This window comes from Echinops telfairi, unplaced genomic scaffold (genome assembly GCF_000313985.2).
Source record: "Echinops telfairi isolate 266 unplaced genomic scaffold, ASM31398v2 ScPeMD7_53;HRSCAF=182, whole genome shotgun sequence".
In the NCBI taxonomy this organism is placed as follows: domain Eukaryota; kingdom Metazoa; phylum Chordata; class Mammalia; order Afrosoricida; family Tenrecidae; genus Echinops; species Echinops telfairi.
This window is the reverse complement of record NW_022103951.1, coordinates 8,903,138-8,912,558: the sequence shown is the minus strand read 5'-3', so window position 1 is coordinate 8,912,558 and position 9,421 is coordinate 8,903,138. Positions and strand designations below refer to the sequence as shown.

Below are 9,421 nucleotides of genomic sequence, written 5' to 3'. Positions count from 1 at the left end.
TCCCGTAAAGATTTATAGTCTCAGGACCTGGAGTCTACTGGTCCTGAAGAGTCGAGATGAGTCCGAATGGACTTGGCGGCAATGGATTTTTGTGGGTTTGGAAAATGGCTATTAATTGGACGTGTTGTCAGGATAGGTCCGTGCCAGCAAAGAAGGATATCTTTGCTCTTTAAAACTTTACAAGGGTCTTGCACAGCCCCGTACAATCTGTCATTTGATGTCCTGCTTACCATTTCCATTGCTGTTGATCGTGGATCCAGGCAAGATGAAACCCTTGGTGACTTCAATCTTTTTACCTTCAGCAAGGAAAGTTCTGTCATCTGTATATTGCAGGTTGTAATGAACGGGATGCTATATTATTTTCTTTACTTTTTTTTATTATTTCACGTCCTTTATTAACCAGTATACAATTACTTGTCTTTGGTTTGTTGAAACGCTAGGTCAGACAACACTTCCTGCAGTCACGGCTACCAAAGTGACTGTTTTTTTAACTCCAGCACCACATTCATCTGAAGGGCACTGCTGACAAAGGCCACGGGTTTTGCTATTTAAATCCACCTTCTAGCATGTAAAGATGGCCAGCTTAGCCTTCTTTCTTGTATGTCTGCTCTTCCTTTTCTCAGCACCATCACGCAATCTCCACACAAGATGAAGATTGGACGCCTTTTGTATGTTGTAGCCAGAGAAGAAATGCCAATCTTCCAGCTGCTTGCTAGCAAATATCAGCCTCTGCTGATCAGTAGAAATTCCTTCCTTATCCTGGATCTTGGCCTTTACATTTTCAACAGTATCCGGAGGTTCAACCTCAAGAGTGAGGGTCTGTCCCATTGGGGTCCTTACGGAGATCTGCATCTTGGCGGCAGCTCCACTGCCGATGGTGGATCAGAAGGGAAGGGCGCCGTGCTGCCCCCAGGGTTTCCTCTCCACATTCTTCTCCATTTTGTCCAGCTTCTCCGATGATTTGCTCAGCATACAGGTTGAATGAGGATGGTGAAGAGATGCAACCCTGATGCTTACCTTTCCTGACTTTAAACCACACAATATTTACTTGTTCTGTGTGAATGATTGCCTCTTGGTCTGCGGACAGGTTCTGCATGCACACAGTTAAGTAGTCTGAAATTCCCATTCTTGGCAATGTCATCCAAAATTTGTAATGATCCACACAATCTAATTCTCTTTCATAGTCGATAAAACACAGGCAAATATCTTTTTGGTATTCTCTGCTTTCAGTCAAGATCTATCTGATATCAGCAGTGATAATCCCGCATTCTGAATCCACCTTGAATGCCTGGCATTTCCCTGTAGATATACTGCTGCATCTATTTTGAAATTATCATCAGCAAAATTGTATTTGCATGTGATATTAAGGAGCTCACCTCAATGCCATCATGTCCTTTTGGACTCTTAGTGACCCTGTAGGACAGGGTAGAACTGCCCCTGGGGGTTTCTGAGATGGTAATTCTTTACAGGAATACCAAGCCTCACCTTGCTCCCAGATATTAATGATATTGTTCTTAAGTCTTGCATTTTGTTGGTTTACTTTTCTTTGGACTCTGCATAAATATACATTTCTTTCAATTTGTTGGCCAGGTCTTCCAGATTTCTGGGCCTCGACAAGTACTTGTAGCATTGCATCTATTTATTGAAATATCTCCATTGGTATTCATTCCATCAATTCCAGGAGCTTTGTTTTTTTGCTAGTAACTTGGGCTTCTTCTTGATCAATATTTCAGTTCTTAATCATACCCTACTTTTGGAAATGGTTGCATATTGTCCAGTTCTTTTTGGTACATTGCTCAGGAGAAAGAAGAGGCTGCCAGCTCCCATAGAGATTTACAGTCTGGTAAACCTTGCAGACTCTATGGTCACTGTAGAGGGTTGCTATGAGTTGGAAGCGAGCTATTGGGCAGAGGTTGGGGTGGGGAGTTGTTTTTTAGTATAATGCCGTGGTTATGTGCCAGGCTGAAATCCATAAGGTCAGCAGCTCAAAGCTGTCAGCAGCTCCTCTGGAGAAAGACGGGCTTTCTACTCCCATAAACAGTTACCATCTTGGAAACTCACAGAGGCAATTCTACCCTGTCCTATAAGGTTGCTGTGAGTCGGCACAGACCTGAAGGGAGTGACATTTTGTTTTCGTATGATGCTGGCTCGGGTCCTCCAGTGAGTGTCTTACAAACATCAACCCACATAAGATTCACCACCGCCCTGTGAGAGATGGAGAGGATCATTATGGTCATTTTACAGATGAGGAAATTGAGGTACAGAGTGGGAACACCACTCGTCTAAGGTCACAGAACTAGTAAGTGGTTGAGTCAAAAATGGAGACCTGGTAGACAGATTCCCAAATCTAGATAGTTCTTAGGTCCCCAAAGGCCGATTCTGTTGGAGGATCAGTCATTGAAACTCCCTGACAGTAACTTAATGCCAGACTCATCAGCTACCGAGTGGGTGGTAGGAAAATAAGCAGAGACTTGCCAGGTGGGGCAACCTGGGGCCTGACCAAAAGTCAGTTCAAGATGATGCCAGCCCCAGAAGGAAGGAAAGTTCTGTCCATTCTTGTTGGGCCGTGGAGGGTGGGCAAAGGTGGTGCCCGACCTGACACAGAGATTTGGCCCAGCCTTTCATTCTGCCACTCTCACCGGCTTGAGCACATCTACTCCTTAATGGGGAAGATTAGACCTGAGAGCCGTTTGTCCACAGGGGTTTACATGGGAGACCGTCATCCCCACTGTCAGTCGTAATCTCACCTGAGATTCAGGACACCCATGGTTACCTGAACACACGATGGCACCTCTTTCAATGACTTTCTCAGCGGGTCAGGTCAGGAGAGGTTACATCTTCTTGCTCATATTTGCCAAATGCACAGTTAATCCTGAAAATCCTTCTGGGGGTTCCCACAGCTCTCAGGGGGAAAATAATCCTAAACTGTTGTTGTTAGGGTGAAAGCAGCCTTAGGCCTAGCCCAACAAACTGCTGCCCAGTCCGGCACCATCTCCAGGACTGTGGGTAGTTGGAACCCATTGTCGTTGCTGTTTGTGGACCCCTCTACCTCACTAACCAGGACGACTTTTTTTTCTTCCTGAGACCTCAAGGTTTGAAATAATTGACTGAAGGACTTCCCACCTTTCTCAAAAGCCCCCCTGCTTTTCCTTTTACCCAGGGTGTGTGCCATTGGATGCTCTTGACCCGCTGGGCACCCAGATCCAGGTGTGCTATTGCAATAAAAATGTAGGAATTTTCCCAGTGGTACTAATAACTACAGTGCCTGGCTCATAGTAAGTGATCAACATGTATTGCTACCTGAATGAACGTTAATAAACACACATTTTCAAAAATTTGGCCTCAGGCAAATGACCTCACTCCCATTGCCACCATCATGGGATTATTTTAAAGCAACTCCCAGACAGCAAACTATTTACATGATCAATATTTCAGGATGAATCTGTTAAAGAAGAAAAAAACCTTTAAAAAATACTATATGAGCGGGTACTCCCCCAAAATGGATTCTTCCGCCCAAAGCTATGTATTTAATTTTCTTTTTTTTACAAAATGACCTGATCACTTTCAAAGTACTCTGCATACACTTAACACACTTGCCAAATCTGTGATTCCATTCTTGGAAACATTTTTCAAACTCATCTGTTAGAATGGCTGACAGCACCTCCTTTGTATTTTTGCTTCACCTCTTCTACGAAATCAAATCGCTATCCTTTTATGTCCCTCTTCATTCATGGAAACAGAAAGATGTCACACAGAGCAAGGTCAGGTGAGTCAGGTGTGTGGGGCAAGGGAAGCATGCTGTTTTTTGCCCCAAACTGGTACACTGAGATGGCTGTGTGAGCAGGTGCATTGTCATAGTGGCAAAACCAGTCCCCTGTCTGCCACAAATCAGGCCTTTTTTTGTCACACACTGTTATGCTATCTTTTCAGAATCTCTAAATAGAAAGCTTGATTAACAGTCTGACCTGGTGGGATGAATTCCAAATGCTCTACAAGTTGACATTTTCATCTGTTCTGGAAGTTGACACACATCGAGAACAAGGTTTGTCATCAATCAACATTTCACCTTTTTTGAAACAAGAACACTGATCATACACTTGAGTTTTTCCCACAGTGCTGTCCTTGTAAGCTGTGTTCAACATTATAACAGTTTCTGTGGCACTTTTCTTAAGCAGTAAACAAAATTTCACAGCTGCAAACTGTTCTCTTAAATCGGCCATCACACACACACAAAAAAAAACACAAAAGTTTGGGTGAAACTGCTCTTATGAAAAAATTCATTGTGACCAGAGAGAACCTTCCCAGGCGATGCCACTGGGTGCATTAACTCAGAGTAAGTTGCTTGATGCTCACCTAATGGGAAAAAATGTGTACTATGAAAGCTCTGCTCTGCCTAGTACAGTTCCGGGGGTGGGGATGGGGGGGGCACCCCCTCATGATCCCATTTACATGCCACAAACACTTTTAAAACATCATCAAACATCCTATTTTCAAATTCCCCAGATTAGCTGATAAATGTCTTTGCTACCATTGTACTAGGTCAGGGCCTACAAAAGAGCTTGCAGTTAGTACTGCTTTGTGAGTGTCTTGTCACATCTAATAGGATCCCTGGTGGTATAGTGGTTCCATGTTGGGCTGCTCTTTGCAAAGTCAGCAGTTCAAATCCACTAGTGCTCCTTGGGAGAAAGATGGGCTTTCTACTCCACATAGAGGTACAGTCTTGGAAACTCACATGGGTAGTTCTTCCCTGTTCTATAGGTTTGCTATGAGTCACATCAACTCTATGGCAGTGAAGTTGGTTTTGTAACATCTAACAGTTTCTCTTTTCTTGTCACACCCAATTTATTTATTTATTTATTAAATTCACTTAGTGATTTGTTGTATCTGTAGCTTACCAACACACACACACACATGCACATGCACACACCTCAATTGCCATCAAATTGATTCCAACTCACGTGTGGTCGAGCAGAAGAGCTGTGTTCCTTCGCGCTTTCAGCTGATGGAGTTTTTTTCAAAGTAGATGACCAGACCTTTCTTCTGAGGCACTTCTGGGTGGAGTTGAACAGCCAATTTTAAGGTGAGCAGGCGAGTAGACTGGCCTTCTGCACCACCCTTAGGAACATTACTGTAACCTAATGACAATTAACGGTAACCATAACCCATAACCACCTGCTAGAGCAGCCGGCAGCAAACCTCCCCTTCAAGGTTACTTCCAAGCCTGGCTTTGAAATAGCCAACAAAGAAGAGAAGTAGTCTTGTTTCCTTCTCACAATCAGGAGACACGTGCTGCCTGTGTGTCCCACTTCCAGTGACGTTGGCTTTAATCGCTTGGCTGAGGTGGTGGTGGTGGACAGGCGTCTGCATGATCTGTTTACTAGACCTGTTTCCCCTCTATCACTACAAAGTGTCCCGAGGACAGCAGGCTTGGAGACTGCAGATTTTTCTTTCAGAAAAATGAATAGGAGACTAGTCCCAAGAAGATGGCCCAAAGGTCCCACTTTTCAAAAAATGCTCTGCCACTGCTTCGCTTCTGACATCAACCACAACCTTCTCCCTCACTTCCCGGGTCCTGCCATTCACTGTAGAACTCCCAATGGGAGAGAAAATGGTTCACCTGGTTGTGGGTGCCAGTAAGTCCCAAATCAAAACTCAGACAGCCACCTAGAGGAGGCTCTTTAGCCCCTAAGGCTGAGGAAGCAGGTGACATCAGGTCAGGTGGTAGATCCCACCTCAAGCTCCAAGAACCAGAGGTCCAATAGAGAAAGGTCATTGGTGGGAATTACAAAAACTAACTACGGCTCCAAAAACCAAACTAAACTCACTGCCACCAAGTCGATGCCGACGCATAGTGACCCCGTAGGACAGGATAGAAGTGCCCCTGTGAATTTTCAAGACTGTAACTCTTTACAGGAATAGAAAGCCGTGTCTTTTTCCCCCTTGGAGCTGCTGGTGGTTTTGCACTACTGACCTTAACATGTAACCACTACACCACCAGGGCTCATGTAACCGCAGCTAGAAGAGCCATAAATGATTCACAGAGCCACACCACCCCTCCTGGGGCTTCTGAGATGGCTCCTCATACCCAGCAAGGTGACAAGCAGTCCCAGCTGAGGCCTGTAATCCGATCAGTATCTTCCCCCACCTTCTTCTTTAGACCCATCGAGAAGGTCATGTGATGAGAAGAGCCATCAATGACTCTGCACTGAACAGGCCATGCAAATGTCCTGTTTCCAATCATACGCTCCGGTCCCTACCCCCACTCATTTTTTTGGTCTCATTTAAGACTGTTGCTGCTGACCTTGCGGTTTGGACCCACGAGTTTATTTTGACTTATGGCGACCCAGTGTGTGCAAGTACAACAGTTCCATGGGGGTTTTGAGGCTGTGACATTTGGGAGGTAGATTGCCAGGCCTTATTTCCGTGGCACCTCTGGATGGTGAACTAATCCCAGCTGTCCCCTCTCCACCGTCTGCTTCTCAGCTGTGTGCCCCTGTGCCTAACCTATCCCTTGTTACTTTGAACAATAAATAATGGGGAGAAGGGCCCCAGATATCAAGAAACAGATGACATCAGCATGGCCTCTGGTCAGGGGCAAGCTACAGCCTTTGCACATGGTCAAAAGCAAGTCCCTGCATGGTCCCAACTGTTAAATGCTCAACTACTAACTACAAGGGTGATAGTTCAACTCTGTCCAGAGGTGCCTCAGTCAAGAAAGGCCTGGCAGAAACCCTTCTGGATCATGATGGTCTGATCCACAAACGATCAAGGAGCTGGCATGTAACTGGACAATGTTTCATTCCATCGGGAGACTAGATGGCAGCTGACAGCAACAAGAAGATGGAAATGACTCTTGAGTCTAGGCCGAGCCATGGCCAGCTTCTGAACCTTGGGGCCGAGCCAGGGTTCAAGGCAGGACTTGCTGTCCTCCTGATCAAAGGGCTCCCTGACCGGTAAGAAAGGCACCCTCCACCCCCGCCCTTCTCAGTTCACTGTCTTGTTCATGCTGCTTCCTATAATCTCTTTTCACTCTAAGTTTGACAAGCACAGTGACAGGTCCAAGTGTGAAAGAGATGACACTTTGGCAACGAGCCCCCTTGTCCCCCCACCCCCAAGGCCCCTCTTTGCTAAGCTTTTGGCTCGTCCTCCTGCTTACATAGCAATGACACCGTGGGGTTGTGGCCGGAGCAAGGTGCTGGAGTTGGAGACTGATTCAAGCCCCTCTCCTCCCACCACTGGAGCTGTGAGGCTTTGGCTAGCCATGGCACATTGGGGATCTCCCCTTACTCTCTCCCTTGCAAAGGCTTAATTTGACACACAGGGCCGTTGCAGGGTGTGGATGCAGTGATTTTTAAAGCTTATAGATATTTCAAACAAAAACCACCCATTGCCAGTGGGTTCATTTCTGACTCATAGTAACCTTACAGGACAGAGTGAAACAGCACCATCGGGTTTCCAGGGCTGGCACCTATCAGGAAGCCAACTGCCCCATCTTTCTCCTAGGGAGTGGCTGCTGGATTCACACTGCTGAACCCAGGTGGTGGTTACACTGCACGACCGGTTACGCTGCTATGAATATATGAACACATGAATATATAGTACTTGAGAAAAACGATGCCTTCTGCTTATGCATTTGCTCACCCGACCCGCCCCCTCTTCCCCCCGTGGAGAAATGCCAGCCTTCCCATCTAAGAGGTCCGTTTTTCTCTACCCCGTCCCACCCCCACCTAAGTGGGAGACCCGCACATTCTACTCCTCTCTCAGCCTCTTGCCTCTGAGCACTTTTTACTGACATGGGCCCCTCCCACCGATGTACTCCCTCACTGGGGGACAGTTGGGCACTTCTGTTCTTTACTGTGAACTCTTCTGTCCTCTTAGTTGTCCTCGGTGATCGGTGAGAAAACGGCCCCCAGCGAGAGTCACGCCCTAACCCTAACCCAATGTGCCGCTGGAGGTTTTTTTTAAAAAACATTTTATTAGGGGCTCATACAACTGTTATCGCAATCCATACACACATCAATTGTGTAAAGCGCATTTGTACATCATTCTCAAAACATTTTCTCTCCACTTAAACCCCCAGCATTAGGTCCTCATTTTTCCCCTCCCTCCCCGCTCCCCCTCCCTCATGAGCCCTTGATAGTTTATAAATGGGTATTTTGTCATATCTTGCCCTGTCTGACGTCTCCCTTCACCCACTTTTCGGTTGTCTGTCCCCCAGGGAGGAGGTCACATATAGTTCCTTGTAATCGGTTCCCTCTTTCCTACCCACTCTCCCTTTTCCCTCCCTGTTTTGCCACTGGCACCACTGGTCCTGTAAGGCTCATCCGCCCTGGATTCCCTGTATTTCCAGTTCCTATATGTACCAGTGTACATCCTCGGGTCTAGCCAGACTTGCAAGGTAGAATTCGTGTCATGATAGTGGGAGCGGGGAGGAAACATTTAGGAACTAGAGGAAAGTTGTATTTCTCATCATTGTTACATCGCACCCTGACTGGCTTGTCTCCTCCCCGAGACCCCTCTGCAAGGGGATCTCCAGTGGCCTACTAATGGGCTTTGGATCTCCACTCCGCACTCCCCCCATCATTCACTATGGTAAGATTTTTTGTTCTGATGATGCCTTACACCTGATCCCTTCGACACCTCGTGGTTGCATAGGCTGGTGTGCTTCTTCCATGTGGGCTTTGTTGCTTCTGATCTTGATGGATGCTTGATTACCTTCAAGCCTTTAAGACCCCAGATGCTATACTTTTTGATAGCCGGGCACCATCCTCAGACAGTAAGTCCACAGCGACCCAGAGCACCAGCAGGAGGGCAGCCGCCCCCTCCTGCCTGTTAGCCAGTGCTGCTGCCACAGAAAGACCACAAGTGGGCGCTCTTGTCTTTTTATTTCTCTCAATCTTTAATGTTTTCAAGTAGTGACCTGGGTTCACCTTAAAATGCCGACTCCTTGCCCCCAGGCCCAGAGATTCTGATTCAGGGGGGCCGTGTTGGATGGAGGCCAGGAAGCTGCATTTTCCACGGGCAAGTCAACTGCTCCTGATGAAGCTGATGTGGAAGAGACTCACATCCAGTTCTCTCCTTCTGAGCATAGGGCCCGATGACCCTTCGGGGTCCCCTTGTCCTTAGAAGGGGCTATGTGACTAGCTCTGACCAATGGGTTGAAGGTCAAAATGGCATCTGTCACCTCCAGGCCTTCTCTACTCTCTCGCTCCCCTTCTTCCTACGCTACTGAGGGACTCACGAAGAGTCCTAGCCGATCTACGTGACAGTGCACAGAGATCTGAATGCAATCAGAGATTGAATGAAGAAGCATGCTCTTTAGAAGTAGTTGGGACATGTCCTGATGTCCTTCTCCAGGTTTAGGTCCCTCCTGATGACATGTCCAAACTACTTGCAAATAACATGCTTCTTCCAACTCAGA

The 9,421-nt window shown here is 46.7% G+C and overlaps 1 pseudogene; it reads right to left on the bottom strand.

The window, feature by feature from the left end:
* Positions 1 to 210: 210 nt before the first annotated feature.
* On the bottom strand, positions 211 to 852 carry LOC101656510 (annotated as a pseudogene).
* Positions 853 to 9,421: the final 8,569 nt, after the last annotated feature.